Here is a 24340-nt window from a genome sequence, read left to right as displayed (position 1 = left end):
TTCTGTTCTCAGACATTTATTTCTCAAATTAAGGCCTAAATCCGATACTAATTCTCTTCTCTTGTCCATGAATGCCCCTTTTGTTTGTGCTAGTCTGCTTTTTGTGTACTTGCTCCATTCATTATGGGTTACTCTGCTCTCTAGCTAGAAGTCTTTAACTCCATCTACATCGTCATCCACGATTCTAATGTAAAGGTTCTCGCTGTTCTCATTTGTGCTGCTTCCTATTACCTCCGTCTTTCTTCGGTTAACTCTCAATACATATTATGTACTTATTAGACTGTTCATTCCATTCAACTGATCCCATGATTCTTCTTCACTTTTACCGAGGATAGCAATGTTATCAGAGAATCTTATCATTGCAGGGTAAATGACGTAAATGCGTTAATACTGCAATATCTCCTTCAGTCTCATCATGCACATTAATGTAACATAAAATAATCTTTCACCCTGAATTTTAATGCCATTCTTCTTCGTCTGTTATATTGAACAATAGGAGCAAAAGATTACCCCTTGTCTTACAGCCTTTCTAATCCGCGCACTTTGTTCTTCGTCTTCCTGTCTTATTATTCAATCTTGGCACTTCTACATATTGCGTATTAAGCGTCTTTCCCTGTAGCTTACCCCGATTTTCCTCAGTATTTCTTACACCATTTTACGTTATCAGTAGCTTTTTTTCTGGTTGACAAGTCCTTTTAAAGTGTCTTCATTTTTCTTCAGCCTTGCTTCTACACTCCTGGAAATGGAAAAAAGAACACATTGACACCGGTGTGTCAGACCCACCATACTTGCTCCGGACACTGCGAGAGGGCTGTACAAGCAATGATCACACGCACGGCACAGCGGACACACCAGGAACCGCGGTGTTGGCCGTCGAATGGCGCTAGCTGCGCAGCATTTGTGCACCGCCGCCGTCAGTGTCAGCCAGTTTGCCGTGGCATACGGAGCTCCATCGCAGTCTTTAACACTGGTAGCATGCCGCGACAGCGTGGACGTGAACCGTATGTGCAGTTGACGGACTTTGAGCGAGGGCGTATAGTGGGCATGCGGGAGGCCGGGTGGACGTACCGCCGAATTGCTCAACACGTGGGGCGTGAGGTCTCCACAGTACATCGATGTTGTCGCCAGTGGTCGGCGGAAGGTGCACGTGCCCGTCGACCTGGGACCGGACCGCAGTGCCGTAGGGGACCGCACCGCCACTTCCCAGCAAATTAGGGACACTGTTGCTCCTGGGGTATCGGCGAGGACCATTCGCAACCGTCTCCATGAAGCTGGGCTACGGTCCCGCACACCGTTAGGCCGTCTTCCGCTCACGCCCCAACATCGTGCAGCCCGCCTCCAGTGGTGTCGGGACAAGCGTGAATGGAGGGACGAATGGAGACGTGTCGTCTTCAGCGATGAGAGTCGCTTCTGCCTTGGTGCCAATGATGGTCGTATGCGTGTTTGGCGCCGTGCAGGTGAGCGCCACAATCAGGACTGCATACGACCGAGGCACACAGGGCCAACACCCGGCATCATGGTGTGGGGAGCGATCTCCTACACTGGCCGTACACCACTGGTGATCGTCGAGGGGACACTGAATAGTGCACGGTACATCCAAACCGTCATCGAACCCATCGTTCTACCATTCCTAGACCGGCAAGGGAACTTGCTGTTCCAACAGGACAATGCACGTCCGCACGTATCCCGTGCCACCCAACGTGCTCTAGAAGGTGTAAGTCAACTACCCTGGCCAGCAAGATCTCCGGATCTGTCCCCCATTGAGCATGTTTGGGACTGGATGAAGCGTCGTCTCACGCGGTCTGCACGTCCAGCACGAACGCTGGTCCAACTGAGGCGCCAGGTGGAAATGGCATGGCAAGCCGTTCCACAGGACTAAATCCAGCATCTCTACGATCGTCTCCATGGGAGAATAGCAGCCTGCATTGCTGCGAAAGGTGGATATACACTGTACTAGAGCCGACATTGTGCATGCTCTGTTGCCTGTGTCTATGTGCCTGTGGTTCTGTCAGTGTGATCATGTGATGTATCTGACCCCAGGAATGTGTCAATAAAGTTTCCCCTTTCTGGGACAATGAATTCACGGTGTTCTTATTTCAATTTCCAGGAGTGTATTATCAACTGCAATGGTAGAACTGCGTCTGTGGTGTCTGTACCTTCCCCTAAGACCGAACTGAGCGTCATATAACACATCCTCAATTTTTTTCCAGTCTTCTGTATCTTATTCTGGTCAGTATCTTAGGTGCATGAGATGTTAAACCGATTGCGCAATAATTCTCGCACTTGTCGGCTCTTGCTGTCTTCACGGTTGTGTGTATGATGACTTTTCGAAAGTCTCGCGGTTTATCGCCAGTCTCATACATTCTAAATACCAACGTGATTAATCGTTTTACCATTTCCCCCAATGATTTTACAAAATGGAACGGAATGTTATCTAACCTTTCATCCTGATTTGATTTTTAGTCTTTCAAAGCTCTTTTAAAATCTGATTCTAGCACTGCATCCCTTATCTCTTCTACATGGACTTATCTTGCTTCCTCTAAAGACCTTCAACGTACTCTTTCGCCGGCCGCTGGGACCGAGCGGTTCTAGGCGCTGCTGCTACGGTCACAGGTTCCAATTCTCCCTCAGGCATGGATGTGTGTGATGTCCTTAGGTTCGTTAGGTTTAAGTAGTTCTAAGTCTAGGGTATTGATGACCTCAGATGTTAAGTCCCATAGGGCTTAGAGCCATTTAACAATTTGAACGTACTCTTTCCAACTAACCGCTCTGCTTTTAATAGTGGCATTCCCATTGCATTTTAGTGTTACCTCCCCTGCTTTTAATTTAACCGAAGGTTGTTTTGACTTTTCTGTATACTGAGTCAGTCCTTTCGGTAATCATCCTTTTCCGATTTCTTCACATTCATCGTGCAGCCTTTTGGCCTCAGCACTCCTTCATCTACTATTTATTTCACTCCTCAGTGACTTTTATTTGCTTATTCCTAAATTTCCCCGAACATTTATGCACTTCCCTCTTTCGTTGATGAATTGAAGTGTTTCTTCTGTTACCCAAGATTTCTTAGCAATTACTTTGCTCGTGCCGGTGTTTTCCTCTACAGCTTCCGTGTCTGCCCTTTTTATTCAACGTATTCAACTGAAGTTCCTACTGAGCTACTCATCATTGCAGTATCTATAGTCTCAGAGAACTTCTAACGTCACTCTAGCTTCCTTAGCACTTGCGTATCCCACTTCATTGCCCACTAAATCTTCCTGACAAGTCTCATAAACTTCAGCCTATTCTTCGTCATTACCAAAAAGTGATCTTAATCTGCATCTGCTCCTGGGTAAGCCTTACAGTCCAATGTTTGATTTCGGACTTTCTGCCTGAGCGTAATGTAATCTAACTGGAATATCCTCGTATCTCCCGGTCTTTTCCAAGTATATATCCTTCGCTTGTGATTATGGAGCAGAGTATTCGCTATTACTAGCTGAAATTTGTTGTAGGACTCAATTAGTCTTCCTCGTCTCTCATTATTACTACGGATCCCGTCTTCCTAATCCTTTCTTCTACGCCTTCCCATCGAACCACATTCCATTTCTCCATGACTATAAGAGTTTCATCTCCATTTACATACTGAATTACCCGTTCACTATCGTCATGTACTTTCTCTGCTTCTTCATCCTCTACTTCCGACGTCAGAGTGTGTACTTGAACTATTGCTGTTGGTTTGCTCTCGATTCTGATGAGAACAACCCTATCACTGAACTGTTGAAAACAACCCACTCTCGGAACTACTTTCCTATTCGCAATGAATCCTACTACCGTGATAACACTGTCTGCTGATATAATCTTAAACTCCTTCGACCAGAGATCCTTGTCTTCTCTCTATTTCACTTCACCCATCCCCACTTCATTCAAACTGAGTGAATGCATTACGCATTTCACATTGTCTAGTTTTTCTACCGTGTTTATACTTCTATTGTATAACCCCACTCTTACCCCTTCGTTGATTATTGAATCTTTACCTCATTGTTACCTCCCCCTCGGCAGTCCTCTCCCGAAGATCCGAATGGGTGACTAATCCGAAATCTTTTGCAAATAGAAATATCATAACACTTTTTCAATCACAGGCCACATATCTTGTGGATGCACGTTATGTGTCTTTAATGTAGTGGTTTCCTTTGCCTTCTGGCTCGGAGCACTATGGGACTTAACTGCTGAGGTCATCAATCCCCTAGACTTAGAACTACTTAAACCTAACTAAGCTAAGGACATCACACACATCCATGCCCGAGGCAGGATTCGAACCTGCGACCGTAGCCTTTGCCTTCTGCATCTTCATGCTGTTGTTCATTACTGATTCTTCAGCCTTTGGGGGCATGTTTCCGTCCCAGGTGCAAGAGAGTGCTCTGAATCTCTGTCAGCTCTTCCGTTATCTTTGATAACGCCGTTGACAGAACGAAGGTGACTTCTTACGCCGAAAGTCATTGGCCGCCATTGCTGACGATTTTTATTTAAAACGTAAATTGCGATTAGATTCGAACTCTGAATCGAGGACGTTTTGATTACTAATCAAAGAAGCTGCCCATGTACCACACATTCGACGTTGATTGTTTAATAGGATTGCTGTACAGTGGCGTCAACTGTATTTAGCTCACGTAAAGAAGCTTGTAGATTCTCTTTCTCGCCGAAGTGGGACCTCATCAAGGCCACAGGCGAAGTTGTGTTCCGATGTTCTATCAGTACACGAATCGAAGCCATCTGCACAGACACCCTGAAACCATTACGTCAATGGAATGGAGTATGACACAAGAAGGGCGAAGTGGTAAATATTCTTTTGCAAAACTGGTTCACACAGAAACATCGCACGTCGCACGAATGACCAAATGAAAAGTATTAAAATAAGTGACGAAGGCACAGAAAATTAATAGGGAATCATTGAACAGAGGAAAGGCTACTGGGTTTCAGGGGATACCAATTCATTTCTACAGAGAACGTAGGGAAGGAAGTACCTCTCTTCTGGCAGCAGTGTACTGTAGGCCTGTTGAGGAGCGAATAGTTTCTATGATTCGATAAAAACACAGGTCATTACCTCTTTGAGGAAGGGTCATCGAATAGAGTCACAGAACTATAGGCCTATATCTCTAACGTCGGTCTGTTGCAGAATTTTGGAACATGGTTTATGCTCGCGTGCTATGACATTTCTGGAGGCCGAAATTCTCCTCTGTAAAAACAAACCAGTGTTCCGGCAACAACGATCGTGTGAAACACAGATCGCTCTGTTCGTCCACCAGACCCAGAAGGCTGTAGATACAGGTGCTTACGTTAACTGGCTTGATACTTGACTTCCGGAAGACGTTAGATACAGTTCCACACTGCTGCCTAATGAACAAAATACGAGTGTATGCAGTCATACTAACTGTGAGGCTGGACTGAAGAGTTTCTGGAAAACAGAACACAGTATTTTATTCTCAACGGAGAAAAGTCTTCAGACGAAGAAGTAAATTAGGGCGTGTCCAAGGGAAGTGTTATGGGATCATTGTTTTTCAGAATATACACAAATAACCAAGCAGATAACGTAGGAAGTTCAATCAAACTTTTCGTGGATGATGCTCTTGTATACAGAGAAGTCACGACTCTAGAAAATAGTAGCGAAATGCAGGAAGACCTGCAGATAATCATCGCTTGGTGCAGGGAGTGGTAACTGGCCCTCAATATAAAGAAATGTAACGCATTATGAATACACAGGAATACCCTTCATTGTATGATTACAAAACTACTGGGTACTCACTGCAAATACTTGTGATGTAAATAAAACTGCCTTTTCGTGCTGCTAGTTACTTTATTTACCCCATACGCGTTTCGCCTTCTCCTGTTCTAAGGCATCATCAGTGGGATCTATAACGATACAGTTTTGTTAGTTTTAGATTATTAAACAGTTAACTTCGCGAATTTTTTTTTTGTAAAAAAAGTAATTACTTACGATTTGCTGATCTGCATTTCCTCACATCTGACCTGGAGGTCGCACTACCACAGAGAAACTTGTTACTCACTGTAAAACTTACTTCTGTAAAATATCTAGGATTATACGTACGGACCGATTTGAACTGGCACGACCACATAAAATTAAAAGCGAATAAGGCAGATGCCAGACTGGGATTCATTGGAAGAATCCTCAATAAATGAAGTTCACGGACAAAGGAAGTAACTTAACAAAACACCCGTTCGACCAGTGTTTGAATATAGCTCGTCGGTATGGGCTCCTTACGAGGCAGTACTGGCAGAGGAAATACAAAAGGTTCAAAGAAGAGCTGCCCGTTTCGTTACTGATTCATATGGCAAGCGCGAAAGCGTGACGGAAATGCTCTGCCAACGCTAGTTACGGTATACTGTTTAGGGCTTAAGAGCGTACATTCCTAGAGGAGTCAAGCAATGCTTCCTCCTACGTATATCTCACGAAAAGACCATGAAGATAAAATTAGAGAGATTCGAAGCCACACGGAGCCTTACAAGCAATCTTCCCGCTAACCATGAGCGACTGGAACAGGAAAAAAGGGTAAGTGACGATGGTCGACAAATAGCCCTCCGCCACACAGCGTAAGGTGGCTTGCGGTGTGCAGTTGTAGATGTACACGGTATTGCAGTGACTTCTTTTCTGGAAGATGGCTTGCTACATTTTTGAAATGGGCACTACGGAAGTTTCTTTGACCTGTAGCTGGGAGTTTACTTTTCGCTCTGTAGCCGACGTGACGATATAGCGCTGCAGGCCTAGCGGCGAACGGCAGTGATGCAGTGTGACGGAGCGGAAGCGTGAAAGACGGCGGCGATCGGCCACGGCGTGCGGCCTGTCTCCGAGCAGCGTGCCTCGTGACGGACTACTGTGCGCTGTGCGGAAGGCGGGCCGTCCCGTTACCCAGGCGCGATGTCCACGCTGCACGAGCCGGCGCTTCGCTGAGACTGCGGTCTCGGCTCATCACGAGCTCCAGCGTCGAGGCGGCGCAAGAAGTCTCACTCCGTGACCGGCGGACTCCTCGACGCGAGCTGCTGTTCTCAGGTGTGCTACTTTTGCACTGTTCCCATCAGACGGTGGCGGAAGCGGACACCTACTGAGAGAGGCACACCAGCAATGGAACTTCTACCCCGTTATTCGGAGGGGCATAAGGCATCGTGTCCCTTTTAATGCGTCCTCAAGCCTAATAAAAACTTTGAGAGTTTTCGGTGACAGTGTAAATGTGACAGAGATTTGAAAGGACTTGGAAGATCAGTGGAACGGAATGGACAGTATCTTGAAATGAAAATACGAGATGAGTATCAACACAAGTAAAGCAAAGATAATGGAATGTAGTCGATTGCCGGCCGGAGTGGCTGAGCGGTTCTAGGCGCTACAGTCAGGAACCGCGCGACCGCTGCGGTCGCAGGTTCGAATCTTGCCTCTGGCATGGATGTGTGTGATGTCCTTAGGTTAGTTAGGTTTAAGTAGTTCTAAGTTCTAGGGAACTGATGACCTCAGAAGTTAAGTCCCATAGTGCTCAGAGCCATTTGAACCATTTTTTGTAGTCGATTTCACATGGGTAAGACTGACTGAATTAGGTTAGCAACTGAGCAATTAAAAGCAGCAGATGAGTCTTCTTACACGAACAGCAAAATAAGAGGGGACTGTGACTATAGTGGAGAAAATATGAAACACAGATTGGCTATAGCGTGAAAGGCATTGCTGTAAAAGATAATCTTTTAACATGAAATGTAAATTTAAATGTTGGGAGTGTAATGCAAAGAAGTTAAATGTGAACTACAAAAAGTTAAACGTGAACGACAAAAAGTTCAGGCAAGATGACAATAGAAGCCTTTCGAACTGCGTGTCACAGATCAGTGTTCACCATTAGATGGGTAACTCATAAGAGACAATCTGAGCAGCCGTCTAACAGTGTTTGCAGATGAGGCTGTCATTTACCGTCTCGTAAAGTCATCAGGTGATCAAAACCAATTGCAAAATGATTTAGATAAGAGTATTGGTTAAAAACAGTCTTGATTGCCTTTTAGCTTTTTATTTTTCAACGACACGTTTCGCCTTATTTAGGCATCTTCAGGTTATCTTTTCTAGACGGATGTGAGAAGCACCAAGATCTGCATAACACGTTCCCGTTCACAGGCTTACTACCTGAGCCCCCATCTTACTCTGTTACTCGCTCCTGTGAACGGGATGCCTAAATAAGGCGAAACGCGTCGTTGAAAAATAAAAAACAAAAAGTGCAACCAAGACTGTTTTTAACCAATACTGTTAAGCACTGGTTTGCTGTATGCCACATATGGATTGGAAGAATTTCTATTTAGATAAGATATAATGAAAATATAATGAAAAGTATGAAGCCATTCACTTGGCACTGATAGGAATCAGTTAAATTTCCATTATACGAGGTGGTAATCATTCAAACGAAAGCATCTTTCGTTGTGGCGGGGTCTCCTCACGAAATTTCAACCACCACAATATTTTTCAGCGCCCACCTACATAGGAAGAAATAGTACGCCTAATAAAATAAGAGAAAGCAGACCACACACGGAAAGATTTAAGTGTTCGTTTTTCCCGCGCGCTGTTCGAGAATGGAATGGTAGAGAAATACCTTCAATGAACCCTCTGCCAAGAATTCTGAATTGGGTAGTAGTCGTGTGGATGTGGATGTACCAGATTTACCTATAAGTGAATCGATGTGCTCTTTTCACCTCATTCAAGTACCTGAATGCAGCGCCTACGTACAGAATGGTCTATATTTTATTATTCAGATTCCTCCCGTAACGCTGGTGGCGCACCTTGAACGAATGTAAGCCAATAATGTACTTTAAATCCCGAAACTTTCTACAGGGTTCTGGTAGAGATGGAGAGAGGAAATGTTACACACCTGAAAGTGACTCAAAAAATAAACTGTTTTTAACGATTCGCTTCACTTTCCCGGTTTCTTTTGTGCCCTGTGACCAGCTACAAGGACAATTTTCTTATAAATTATGTGATACCAACGAGCATCGCATTCGCTCTTCTTGCGTTACTATAAGTTGGTTTCCTCAACCACGGCCTAGAGCCTCCACTGCATTTAGAATGTAGGGATCAATACATTGTTGACAGAAGACCGTGAAAACTGGTGTCTGTGTATCAATTGATCTCTGAAAGCGCTGGGACAACGTCGGAACTTAGAAATACCCCTTGTAATGTGTTCTACCAATCGATCCCTTCTTTTAGTCAGGCTGTGCCGCAATTTTCTCCCCACTTCTGTTCAGCACCTTCCTCTTTAGTTACGTGTTTTATCCATCAAATCTTCGGCATTCTTCTGTTGCATCCGATTTCAAAAGCTTCTATTCTCTTCTTGTCTAAACTGTTTATCGTCCACGTTTCACTTCCATACGTGGCTCCACTCCATACAAATACTTTCAGAAAGGACTTCCTAACTCTTAAACCTACACTCGTTAACAAATTTCTCTTCTTCAGAAATTCTTTTCTTGCTATTGACAGTCTATATTTTATAATCTCTCTTCTTTGCCCATCAGCAATTATTTTGCTGCCTAAGTAGCAAAACTGATCTGCTGCTTAATATGTCTCGTTTTCTTACTAATTCTCTCAGCATCACCTAATTTAATTCGACTGCATTCCATTATTCTTGTCGTTTGCTGTCTCTGACAGAATTGCAATGTCAACCGCAAATCTCAAATTCTTTATTTCTTCTACATGAACATTGATTCCTTCTTCGAAGTTTTCTTTACTGGTTTTTTGGTGTGCAGACTGAATAACATCGAGGAGAAACTACAACCCTGTCTCCCTTCCTTCTCAATCACTGCTTCACTTTCGTGACCCTCCACTCGTATAAAAGCCGTGTGGTTTCTGTACAAGTCGTAAATAGCCTTCCACTGCCTGTAATTTACCCCAGCTACCTGCAGGATTTGAAAGAGAGTATTGCAGTCAACGTTGTCCAAAGTTTTCTCCAAGTATACAAATGCTATAAACGTAGGTTTACCTTTCCTTAACCCATCTTCGAGGATAAGTCATAGGGTCAGTATTACCTCGCGTGTTCCTGCATTTCTCCGGAATCGAAACAGATCGTCCCTAAAGTCGCCTTCTACCAGTTTTTTTCCATTCTGTTAAAAGGATTCTTGTTAGTATGATGCAATCTTTCAGTGTTGTGTCAATTCTTCTCGCAGTGTCATATCTAATATCTCATCTTCATCTGCGTCCTCTTCTTTTTCCACAATACTGCCTTCAAATTCAACTCCTTTGCAAAGATCCTCTGTATTCTGGTTTCATCTTTCTGCTTTCCCTTCTTTCCTTACACCTGGTTTCACATCTGAGCTCTTATTATTCATACAGGTGGTTCTCTTTTCTCCAAAAGTCTGTTTAATTTTCCTGTAGGCAGTATCTAACCTACCCCAAGTGATATATATACACCTACATCCTTACATTTGTCCTCTAGCCATTCTTGCGTAGACGTTTTGCCCTTCCTGTCGATCTCATATTTTAGACTTTTGTATTCCCTTTCGACTGCTTCATTTATTACATTTTCATGGTTTCTCCTTTCATCAATTAAATTCAACATATCTTGTGTTACACAAGGATTCCTACTGGTCATCGCCTTTTTACCAACTTGATCGTCTGCTGCCTTCACTGTTTCATCCCTCAAAGCTACCCAATATTTTTCTACAGTATTCCTTTCCCCTATTCCTGTCAACCGTTCCCTAATACACTCTTTCAAACTGCCTAAAACTTCTCGCTCTTTCATTTTATCCGGGATCCATCTTCTTAAATTCATGCCTTTTTGCAGTTTCTTCAGTTTTAATCTGCAGTTCGTAACCAATAAATTGTGGTCAGATTCCACATCTGCCCTGGAAATGTCTTAAAATTTAAAACATGATTCCTAAATCTCTGTCTAGCCATTATATAATCAATCTGATACCGTTCGGTGTCTCCAGGTCTCTTTCACGTATACAACCTTCTCTCAACATTCTTAAACCAAGTGTTAGCTATCATTAAATTATGCTCTGTGAAAAATTATACCAGGCGGCTTCCCGTTTTATTCCTTTCACCCAGTTCATGTTCATCTACGACTTTTCCTTCGCTTCCTTTTGCTATTATCGAATTCCAGTCCGCCATGACTATTAAATCTTCAGCTATCTTAACTATCTGATAATTTCTTTTATCTTATCATACATTTCCTCAATCCTCTCCTCGCCTGGAAGTTACACTCGCTCATAAATTAAGGATAATGCTGATACATGGTCAAACAACGCTCTGGTGGGCGGTTTGCGTGTTTAAATCACATCGGGGTTTGACCATGCGGTGCATTTGACCTGCCCCAGGTTATGTTCACGGACGAGTCCAGGTATAGTCTGAACAGTGATTCTCGCCGCGTTTTGATCTGGCGTGAACCAGGAACCAGATACCAACCCCTTAATGTCCTTGAAAGGGACCTGTATGGAGGTCGTGGTTCGATGGTCTGGGGTAGGATTATGATTGGTGCACGTACACCCCTACATATCTTTGACAGAGGAACTGTAACATGTCAGGTGTAACGGGACGTCATTTTGCACAAGTATGTCCGCCTTTTCGGGGGTGCAGTGGTTCCTCCTGATGGATGATAACGCACGGCCCCACCGAGATGCCATCGTGGAGGAGTACCTTGAAACAGAAAATATCAGGCGAATGGAGTGGCCTGCCTGTTCTCCAGACCTAAACCCCACTGATTACGTCTGGGATGCTCTTGGTCGACGTATCACAGCACGTCTTCAAACCCCTACGACACCTCAGCTCCGACAGGCACTGGTGCAAGAATGGGAGCAGCAGCTGCTGGACAACCTGATTCAGAGTATGCCTAGCCGTTGTGCGGCCTGTGTACGAGTGCATGGTGATCACATCCCATATTGATGTCGGGGTACATGCAAAGAAATCAGTGGCGTTTGGTAGCACATGTGTTTCGGGACGGTTTTCTCAACTTATCACCAATACCGTGGACTTACAGATCTGTATCGTGTGTATTCCCTATGTGCCTATGCTATTAGCGCCAGTTTTGTGCAGTGCCTCGTTGTGGGGCACCACATTCTGCAATTATCCTTAATTTATTAGCATGAGTGTATTTGGCATATAAACTTGTACTACTGTGGTGGTTGTGGGCTTCGTATCTCTCTTGACTGCAATAATGTCTTCACTACTCTTTTCATAGTATCTTACTCGCGATCCTATTGTTTTACTCATTATTAAATCTACTCCTGCACTGCCCCTATTTGATTTTGTATTAATAACGCGGTATTCATCTGAACAGAAGTCCTATTCCCCCTGTAACCGAACTGCACTAATTTCCATTACATCTAACTTTAACTTATTCATTTCCGTTTTCAAATTTTCTAACATACCTGGCCAATTAAGGGATCTGACATTCCAAGCTCCGATCCGTTGAACACCAGTTTTGCTACTCCTGATAACGACGTCCTCCTGAATAGTCCCGACCCGGAGATCCTAAGGGGGGACTATTTGACCTCCGAAATATTTTACCCAAGAGGATACCATCATCATCTAATCATACAGTAGAGCTGCATGCCCTCGGAAATAATTACGGCTGTTGCTCCCCTTGCTTTCAACCGTTCGCAGTTCCAGCACAACAAGGCCGTTTTGGTGATGTTACAAGGGCAGATCAGTCAGTCGTACAGACTGTTGCCCCTACAACTACTGAAAACGCTGCTGCCCCCTTCAGGAACCACACATTTGTCTGACTTCTTAACAGACACCCCTCCATTGTGGTTGCACCTACGGTAGGGCTATATGTATCGCTGAGGCACGCAAACCTCCCTACCAATGGCAAGGTCCATAGTTCATGGGGGGAGAAGTTTAATATATTTTCTTACTTCACTTTTGGCAACGGACTTGCCGCAATCGATACACTGGTTCCCATCAGATCACCGAAGTTAAGCGCTGTTTCCATTTTTCTGGATGCACTCAACCTCGTGATAGCAATTGAGGAGCTACTCAATCAAACAGTAGCGGTTCCGGTCAAAGAAAACGTTCATAATGACCGGGAGAGCGGTGTGCTGACCACACGCCCCTCCTATCCGCATCTTCAGCTGAGAATGACACAGTGGTGGGATGGTCCCGATGGGCCACTTGTGACATTACTAGTACTTTCACTACTCTCATATTGAGAATATTATCGTGATAATAATCTCTTTCTTCATTATATTTCATTAGTAGCTTTGTATGTCCTTATGCCATATCCTACATTAAGAAGTGCATCCATTTCATTCCTCAAATCTTCCTCAATCTGGTTTAGAGGGACCCAGCCATCTGGAAACTTTAGCGTTTCTGTCGCGGCCATACTTTCACTCCTCTTTTCGTATTTAAGCCCTTTCTGTTATTCTCACTAGGTTTTCGTGGACTCTGTGGGTTGTGTGTCATTAACAGGTAGAGACATCGTTTTTTGGAACACAGAGAGCGTTATAATCATCTTCTGTAAATTGGAGGTGGGGAAAGGAAAGGAATGGTAAGGAACTATTGATGTCAGCAGTGAGGAGTGGAAATGTGTACCGGACTGGCATTCGAGCCTGGGGTCTCCTGCTTACAAGGCATTTGCGTTACCACAGCGCCATCTGGACATGATGCTTATCATTATCTCGGCTCGCCTTCCGGCTGATTCACTTTCCCACCTAGCACTACCCACCCTCAGACCTCGCCCACGTGCTCCATGCATGCTACTTTGAGATTCCTCCAGGAGATCGAACGTATTGTGCATCCGCATATTGAGGCGAATAACTTATATAAATGTGTGGTGTCTCGGTAGGGTTGAGCGATATTTTTTTTCTAATTAATGCTTTCCATTGGACGATTGAGAAGTTGCATTTAATTTTAAGTTGCAGGTACAGATCACGTCAGTGATTGCCATATCCTGGAAGATTATTTTGAGAAAGTGGATGAAGATGATACGGTGGGCTGCTGGCTCTTTCTCTGAGAAAGTACTCCTGCTAAACTGAATACTAAACTACTAAAAACGTCCTGGTCCCTGTGTTCGAATGTAGCCTCTGCTTAGATTTTGAAGAAGAATCATCAGCAATGACAGCCGAAGACTTCTGACATAAGAAATCACTCTCGTTCTGCCAATGCGTCAAAGAGGGTGTAGGGCCGGGCGGAGGTTCAGACACTCTCCGGCCCTTGTGTTCAAAGCTGCCCACAAATGGTGGAAGAATCAGCAGTGGCATGAGGACGCAGTAGATAATGGAAACCGCTGAGTTAAAAACACATAACGTGTATCCACAGCACGTGTGACCTCTACTAGAGAAAAATTTTCATGATGATCTGTTCATCGGCAAAGGGTTTCGAACTGATCCCCGATTCAGGGGGATGGTGACCATGAGAAATGGAATAACCAAGGAAGGGATAACGTTCTGCGAGTCAGAGCATCGAATATGAGAAGTCTAAACGTAGCAGGAAAGTAAAAGATCAGAAGAGGAAAATGCCAGGGCTCATATCTAGATGTAATGGAAATAAAATAAGGATTTATGGTCAGACGAATATAGAGTAATATTAACAGCAGCAGGAAATTATATAACGGGAGTAGAATTTGTTGTGAATAGCAAAGGATTTGCTATACAGGACGAAGCCTGGATGCCTGTATGTCAAGAGATCTATCCAGTGACATCTAAAGGTTGCAACATGTCTTTCTCCTGCGTCATAGGATCGGGTTGATGAAGTGATTTCACTCAAGTTATATTAGAAACAGAAAGAAGCAAGTTTTCAGCATATGTCAAAATTTGATGGTCTCTTGACACAGCATTCGTCGCCACAAGAGGTAACTGCTCTACGCTACGTTGTTAGTTTCACGGAGAAAAATGTGGACGCTGTGACGCGGTCTGTGTTAAGCAAGGGACTCAAGGCTCAGTTTTACACCTACAGCTAGTGCACCGCATTTAATAAGTTTTGTGAATGCAGTTCAAGAAGTTATACGACACCTTACTTTGGTTGCTGTAGAAAAAATAAGAAGAGAAACTGGTCTGATTATAGTTTTGTATATCGTTATTTTGGATCATGTTGGTAAAATTTTGGATGACAGTAGTTAATATGTTTAGTGTTAACATTAATTAACACATATAATTAGTCCACTGAATAGAAGGAGTTGTCCTGGAAAATAATTTTAGGGTACATTTAAACCTTACGTTGCTAGCTGTCAAACATTTTATGTCATTGGGCAAACCATCAAAAAATTTTTTCCTGCATAGTGAATTCCTTTCTGTGCTACTAAACAACTTTAATAATGGGTAATAAAATTCATTTTTTCCTCTAGCGCTTTAGATGTAGATGTCATAATTCTTCTCAAACTGTGATGATATAGGAATAGGACACGGTGCAAAGCAACATCCACCTTACGCTATGCAGTCGCTTGTGGAGTATGCTCGTATATCTACTCGGTGCCATGGTTGGGACTATTTCAACATGAGACCCAAGTTGGCAATACTTCCACCGTCTGCGATTTACGAGATCGCTGCCATAAAGAGTGATTATATCTTGACCAGCAAGGAGGAAGTGGTCGGTGACAGGAAGGATCCAAAGGAGGAAGCGGACAGTTGTAATGGCTTTCCTCCTAAACAGACGTCCACTGATGGTCTAGCGTGTGCCCATAGACTCGGTATCCGGCTGGGCCTATACAACGGGAAAGTGTGCATTTGTTGTGTGTGTAATGTGCCTGACCTGCGTTTATTCTTCGTACTGAAACGTACTTTTATATTCGCTGACCTCCACCTTAGATAGCACTGAGCTGTATTGAGTTCACCGACAGACTGTGTTTTGCATTATGGCACACATAGTGTTTCCTGGGGCACTGACTTTACTGCTTGCTTTCCTAAATCCGAGTTGCACTCATGTAGCTATTAGTTATTGGGATTTGTAATGATATTTACTCTTGTCAGCAGTTGTAGTGAAAGGAAGAAATGTTGAACTGCCTTTGTGTTAAGAACAGTGATTACTGGCTCTTAATAATATTCTGTTGCAGATTCGATTCTCTTTACATTTATTACATGAAAGAATCTGCGCTAAATGCCTGCCACATGTGGGAAAGAGAGTGACGTCGGGTGCATCACGTAGTGAGGAAGGGAAGCAAAAGTTGTTTATACTTTATGTGATCATGAATGTACTTTATCTATGGTAATAGCATTTTATGATCTTAGTTGGACATGTTGAGATATAAGTTTCCTTATGATTGCTATAACAGTCTCTAAGCAGCTTCATTCCCTGTGTCTGCGTAATAATATTCCGAAGACAACCATATCATCAAAAGATTCCTTTGGTAGTTATGTTTGTATGTGTGTTTTGCCGGGTTCCAATTTAATCTTTTATAAGTAAGCCGCACTTGCCGGCTTGTCGTAACTAAAGATTATTTCCCTCAATGACATTGTGATTTATACGGCACACTTAGGTATTACTTGTCAGTTTGTTAATAACTAAAACATTAATTCTTTCTTCGCATAAGAATTTTTGACTATTACGCTAGGTGTCAGCCATTGTTTTTCTAGTATTGTTTTCTAAATTCACTGTTACTGCCAAGCCTCTTAAAGTAGCCGAAAGACATTTTGGCTGTGTTTATGAAAGGCTATCTGCTGAACTGTTTTGTTAAGTGATTCATATACGTGAGTCTTTTAAATCATTTTGGCTTATCCTTAAATCCATATTTCTTGGAGCTGTGAGTCCATGTAAGCTGGCTTCAGTATGTTGAATTGAGTTAATATGAACTTTAATAAAAGTTTGAATAAGTGTTTATATAAGACGTACGACCCAAGCTCAATCAATCTCTCCACCCTTTCAATCCTGATAGCCCAGTATTCTGCAACATCTCATAGATGAAGATCTTGATGCGGGAAGTTTTACGTGGCTGGAGGAAGATACTGAGAGGCTACTGTCGTAAATACGCAGCATATCACAGAAAAAAAGTGTCACTTCTTACCACAAGACTCTACATGCGAAGTAGCTGCTGAGCTTGTGCACCACATCAAAATATATATCAGGCTAAAATGTTGATTTTCCATTTACTGCAGAATAACAATTTTCAAAAGATGATTTTGAAGCGAATAGCAGGTTTCAGGGTTACTTTGACTATCATTTTTAATAATGTCGGGTAATTTATTCAGTTCTGCCACACGTCTATCGCACCTTCCCGCTCACACGGGAAGGAATGAAAATTGCCATGTGCTTAAGCAACTATACTAGTGCTGAAGATACATTGTTCTGTGATGCTATAGGAGGCAATTCAAATGTATTAAGCAGTTACTCAGTAACTCCACTGCGCGTGTCAATAAAATAATATTGGCGAGTGCGTTCCTGTGAAATCGATTAGTCTTCAGATGTTGTTCAGTCGCATTGATAGTCCGGTAGAGAGACTGTACCATTCTTAAGACTTCGGACTCTTCTTTTGGTAGGAGCGGAATTCGGATGTTTTGCAGTTCTTAAATCACATGAAACGTATTTTAAGATCATTCCTGTTGTCCGCATTAGTTATCCGATTAATTACTCAATGCTCAAAGGTGTTTCACCCATCACTGGAACAACGGAGCCCTTATCTCGCGTGCTTTTCCTGCCGTGGATTCATACTGAAATCTTTATTCACCTGATGCACTATGCACGCCTTTTGAGTTTACCAGCGTGTTTTAGAAATGCCGTAATATACTCGCAAGGCATTTGTGCCCTGGATGAGTGGTTCGCATGAGGAACCTTGTTTTTGTCGCAGCATGAGTGTCTTGTTTCAAATCAAGTCGAGGTATCTTTAAATGAGAAAGCTGTGTCTGAATTGAAAATCGTATCGCGAGAAGATTTATGACGCCGTAATACGGGAGGGAAGCGTAGCAGATTGCGTCGCCTTGTGCAGTCGACCGGTTAACGACTGCCGCCGACAAACCCGCGTGTGATCGATGGCTCGCACGTGAATCAGCAGAGCGAGCTCGCGTGAGAGGATGCGTGAGGGTCGAGAGGCGTGCGGCGCCCCCGTATGCGGCTCACACAGCTTTATCGCTCACTAACAGGAACTCATAGAGAAATCCACTTGCTTAAGATTTACAAGGGAATACGTGCCAGCAGTCTTAGGCATACTATGTATTCATCAAGCATACATTCGAAATTCGTTGGATTTCTCGTCTATTAAGGCTCTAGGAATAATTTAATCGGAGGCAGATTTATGAAATAACTAAAGTGCATTACCTCATTAGGAGTTCAAATGTAACTTTTCAGCCGAAGTGCACCAGTCAAATTTCGTCGAGACTTCCATCAAATAATTTTCGAGAGAGAGACCTAATGGTCTGCAGCTTGCAAGAGTTGGAATAAATGTGAATATGTATCGGGCTTAACCAGTGCATTTTCATAGTCTTAGCAGATATTCCAACTAACATCCGACGTGAGACGGTTACGATTTCCATCTCATTCAATCACACTTTCTATTGACATTGTCGCCAACCAGTTACAATGGGGTCTAAAAGTATTTTTATACATTCCAGAAAACTACCCTACTCATGTTATAAGTACAACAAAATAAGATTCTGAAATAGTAAATTTGCCACCCATCTAAAATATGCAGGCCTTGAAGAAAGGTTTGGTCTTCATCATGAAGACTCGTGGCCAACATGTAAATTTCTGCACAATCTGTGAGCAGACATCGTAATATCCATATATAAACCTGATGAAGGACGTCTGGGAAGATCGAGTGATCTTCCATGTACGTGGCAATCCAAATCGACCGTGAATATGAAAGCTTGACTTTCATGCACATACAGTTGACCTCAAATGGACATGGCACTGCTTATCGCTAATGCCGTCAACGCGGCTGAATATTATCCTACTACGATGCAATATCGTGATGAACATGTAAATAAAAAGCATATCTTCATTTCTAAAATTATTCCAAGTTCTCTTCGATTTTTAGAGTGCGTTCATGTCAATACATAGAATCATATTACTTTAATGTGTCTGTCTGGCTCAATCATATTTCCTTCTGCTCAGATAGCTCAATCATACTTCCTTCTGCTCAGATGATTGGTATCAATTTAAAATTTAATTTATAATAAATGAAATTTATTAGTATGAATAAACGCTTAAAGCGCATAAAACGTACATTCTTCCTGTGTTGAGATATAAACTGTTATTACGGATTAATATGATGTGTATTATCGACTCGGCATGGAAATGAAGAAAAATAATTATTTAGTGGAGGTAACGGATTCCTGGCACGTATCTGATTAAAAGTGCTTCAGAGAGCTATCAGTCTGGCATTAATAACAGTGAGTAGATCCTCCTACACTAAGTTTATAGATTAATCATAATAATAACAATAACTGTTGCACGCTGCAGATCAAAAACTGTTGAAGAACGACGTCATTCTATTGGTTGGTAATAGTGTACAGCTGCTGTTTTATTCGGTTACAAAAGTATGTTTTGACTACAGAACATGATCAATTGATCTGTATGGGTCTTTTTCTTGTTTTAGTAGATCAACATACTTTCTCTATATAGTTATTGTAAATTGTTTACGGATACTTCAGTATTTTGAGTTAAGAAGTAAGAAAATCAATAATTCATCACATAGTTTAAAAGGCAATTCAGAAGAGCTACATCCACTACTGATTAACAGTCATACTTACATCCTGCAGGCAGAAATACTTTCAGTGCAAGGAAACTAGTTTTAAAAAAGAAGACTATTCCCTCGATAGCATAAAAGTTCGAAAAATTTAACTCTGATGACTGAGACGTCGTTTTCACAGCAAGTTCCAAACAATTTGAAAACAATATCTGTTGGTTTAAATCCAAATCATAATTTATGCCCTTTGTTGCAATCTCAAGTTCATAAGAAGCTGATGATATTTCTTCACTGAAAGTACATTTATTTTTCACACAAGAACCTCGCTTACAATCTTGTATAGTCTGCTACAGAGAGAGTAATACCAAAATACCTTGGCTGAAGGGCAAAGTCCCGGAAGCGCGCTGTGGTTAAAAAGGACACGGTGTGTGGTTGCCACTAATACGATGCGTATTATCTTCCCACTGAAAAGTGTTGAGGACGTGGACTGTGCATGGGATATTTGTAACTCTACGAGGAAACAAGGAAATGAATGAAAAAAAAAGGGATTGTGTCGCGTAATCCTGTAAATTTCTACAGTCATATTTGAAATTATATAAAAACTCTGCACGTTATAGTGTTAGCATCACGTAAATTCCTTCCTCCTACATATTTACTGCTTGTATTTCTAAATGCTATGTACGAAAGAGATGGAGGACACTGCATTGTCTATAATTTGTAAAATTTATCGTGGTCATATGAAGGAGTTGACTATGATTTCGTTTTATTTTAGAAACGTTTAGTCGATCGATTCAGATTAAGTTATCGATCTGTACACTGGTTTTGTTCATCACAGCACCCGTCTTTACGTAGTGAATACCGTGGCGGACTATTAAAAAATTTTGCGTGCTCAAATACTCAAAGGTGTCTTAAACCAAATTCAATTATGACAGCACTGCACGCTGTGAGGTAGCCCACAACCGACATCACATCCATTGACTTCATATGACTTTTGACTGTTCACTGTGTAACCCGTGTGAGAGGGCGTCACTGTACTTCGGGCTATACTTCCTTTCACTGTGGGCAAAGCAAGCTCATACCACGATGGAAGATACAAACATTACAATGTATTGGATTCTTATTTAGTGTTTCTGTATTGCCATCTTTTGCCTGATAATAAGGTTGTGCAGTGTGTAACAAAATGACGTTTTAAAAATTTGGGGACTATAGAGGATGAAATTTCGAACGTTTTGCTATCAGGAACCTATAGACTGGAATGTGAAATAAAGTTTCTACAGCCATCATGGAGCTGTTGAAAATCCACCTGTACAGAACAGATTCTCAGTGAACATTTGGGCTGAAATTCGTGGAGATCATCTTTTGGACCACTCATCTTACCAGGATGTTTGAAAGGTGTATGTTATTGAACCCCCCCATGAACCATGGACCTTGCCGTTGGTGGGGAGGCTTGCGTGCCTCAGCGATACAGATAGCCGTACCGTAGGTACAACCACAACGGAGGGGTATCTGTTGAGAGGCCAGACAAACGTGTGGCTCCTGAAGAGGGGCAGCAGCCTTTTCAGTAGTTGCAAGGGCAACAGTCTGGATGATTGACTGATCTGGCCTTGTAACAATAACCAAAACGGCCTTGCTGTGCTGGTACTGCGAACGGCTGAAAGCAAGGGGAAACTACGGCCGTAATTTTTCCCGAGGGCATGCAGCTTTACTGTATGATTAAATGATGATGGCGTCCTGTTGGGTAAAATATTCCGGAGGTAAAATAGTCCCCCATTCGTATCTCCGGGCGGGGACTACTCAAGAGGATGTCGTTATCAGGAGAAAGAAAACTGGCGTTCTACGGATCGGAGCGTGGAATGTCAGATCCCTTAATCGGGCAGGTAGGTTAGAAAATTTAAAAAGGGAAATGGATAGGTTAAAGTTAGATATAGTGGGAATTAGTGAAGTTCGGTGGCAGGAGGAACAAGACTTCTGGTCAGGTGACTACAGGGTCATCAACACAAAGTCAAATAGGGGTAATGCAGGAGTAGGTTTAATAATGAATAGGAAAATAGGAATGCGGGTAAGCTACTACAAACAGCATAGTGAACGCATTATTGTGGCCAAGATAGATACGAAGCCCACACCTACTACAGTAGTACAAGTTTATATGCCAACTAGCTCTGCAGATGACGAAGAAATTGAAGAAATGTATGATGAAATAAAAGAAATTATTCAGATAGTGAAGGGAGACGAAAATTTAAGTAATGGGTGACTGGAATTCGAGTGTAGGAAAAGGGAGAGAAGGAAACGTAGTAGGTGAATATGGATTGGTGGGAAGAAATGAAAGAGGAAGCCGCCTTGTAGAATTTTGCACAGAGCACAACTTAATCATAGCTAACACTTGGTTTAAGAATCATGATAGAAGGTTGTATACATGGAAGAACCCTGGAGATACTAAAAGGTATCAGATAGATTATATAATGGTAAGACAGAGATTTAGAAACCAGGTTTTAAATTGTAAGACATTTCCAGGGGCAGATGTGGACTCTGACCATAATCTATTGGTTATGACCTGTAGATTAAAACTGAAGAAACTGCAAAAAGGTGGGAATTTAAGGAGATGGGACCTGGATAAAGTGAAAGAACCAGAGGTTGTACAGAGTTTCAGGGAGAGCATAAGGGAACAATTGACAGGAATGGGGGAAAGAAATACAGTAGAAGAAGAATAGGTAGCTCTGAGGGATGAAGTAGTGAAGGCTGCAGAGGATCAAATAGGTAAAAAGACGAGGGCTAGTAGAAATCCTTGGGTAACAGAAGAAATATTGAATTTAATTGATGAAAGGAGGAAATATAAAAATGCAGTACATGAAGCAGGCAAAAAGGAATACAAACGTCTCAAAAATGAGATCGACAAGAAGTGCAAAATGGCTCAGCAGGGATGGCTAGAGGACAAATGTAAGGATGAAGAGGCTTTTCTCACTAGGGGTAAGATAGATACTGCCTACAGGAAAATTAAAGAGACCTTTGGAGATAAGAGAACCACTTGTATGAACATCAAGAGCTCAGATGGAAACCCAGTTCTAAGCAAAGAAGGGAAAGCAGAAAGGTGGAAGGAGTATATAGAGGGTCTATACAAGGGCGATGTACTTGAGGACAATATTATGGAAATGGAAGAGGATGTAGATGAAGATGAAATGGGAAATACGATACTGCGTGAAGAGTTTAACAGAGCACTGAAAGACCTGAGTCGAAACAAGGCCCCGGAGTAGACAACATTCCATTGGAACTACTGACGGCCTTGGGAGAGCCAGTCATGACAAAACTCTACCATCTGGTGAGCAAGATGTATGAAACAGGTGAAATACCCTCAAACTTCAAGAAGAATATAATAATTCCAAACCCAAAGAAAGCAGGTGTTGACAGATGTGAAAATTACCGGACAATCAGTTTAATAATCCACAGCTGCAAAATACTAACACGAATTCTTTACAGACGAATGGAAAAACTAGTAGAAGGCGGCCTCGGGGAAGATCAGTTTGGATTCCGTAGAAATACTGGAACACGTGAGGCAATACTGACCTTACGACTTACGTTAGAAGAAAGATTAAGGAAAGGCAAACCTACGTTTCTAGCATTTGTAGACTTAGAGAAAGCTTTTGACAATGTTTACTGGAATACTCTCTTTCAAATTCTAAAGGTGGCTGGGGTAAAATACAGGGAGCGAAAGGCTATTTACAATTTGTACAGAAACCAGATGACAGTTATAAGAGTCGAGGGACATGAAAGGGAAGCAGCGGTTGGGAAGGGAGTAAGACAGGGTTGTAGCCTCTCCCCGATGTTATTCAATCTGTATATTGAGCAAGCAGTAAAGGAAACAAAAGAAAAATTCGGAGTAGGTATTAAAATCCATGGAGAAGAAATAAAAACTTTGAGGTTCGCCGATGACATTGTAATTCTGTCAGAGACAGCAAAGGACTTGGAAGAGCAGTTGAACGGAATGGTCAGTGTCTTGAAGGGAGGATATAAGATGAACATCAACAAAAGCAAAACGAGGATAATGGAATGTAGTCGAATTAAGTCGGGTGATGTTGAGGGTATTAGATTAGGAAATGAGACACTTAAAGTAGTAAAGGAGGTTTGCTATTTGGGGAGCAAAATAACTGATGGTCGAAGTAGAGAGGATATAAAATGTAGACTGGCAATGGCAAGGAAATCGTTTCTGAAGAAGAGAAATTTGTTAACATCGAGTATAGATTTAAGTGTCAGGAAGTCATTTCTGAAAGTATTTGTATGGAGTGTAGCCATGTATGGAAGTGAAACATGGACGGTAAATAGTTTGGACAAGAAGAGAATAGAAGCTTTCGAAATGTGGTGCTACAGAAGAATGCTGAAGATAAGGTGGGTAGATCACATAACTAATGTGGAGGTACTGAACAGGATTGGGGAGAAGAGGAGTTTGTGGCACAACTTGACCAGAAGAAGGGATCGGTTGGTAGGACATGTTCTGAGGCATCAAGGGATCACCAATTTTGTATTAGAGGGCATCGTGGAGGGTAAAAATCGTAGGGGGAGACCAAGAGATGAATACACTAAGCAGATTCAGAAGGATGTAGGTTGCAGTAGGTACTGGGAGATGAAGAAGCTTGCACAGGATAGAGTAGCATGGAGAGCTGCATCAAACCAGTCTCAGGACTGAAGACCACAACAACAACAACATGTTATTGAACTTTCTAGAGAATGTCTTGCCTGAACTTCTGGAGGACGTTCTCTTGCAATCGCGCACTACTTTGTGGTTTCGGAACGGTGACGCT

Source organism: Schistocerca nitens, chromosome 2 (genome assembly GCF_023898315.1).
Source record: "Schistocerca nitens isolate TAMUIC-IGC-003100 chromosome 2, iqSchNite1.1, whole genome shotgun sequence".
NCBI classification, from domain to species: domain Eukaryota; kingdom Metazoa; phylum Arthropoda; class Insecta; order Orthoptera; family Acrididae; genus Schistocerca; species Schistocerca nitens.
The sequence above is the reverse complement of the archived record's forward strand: the minus strand, read 5'-3'. Positions refer to the sequence as shown.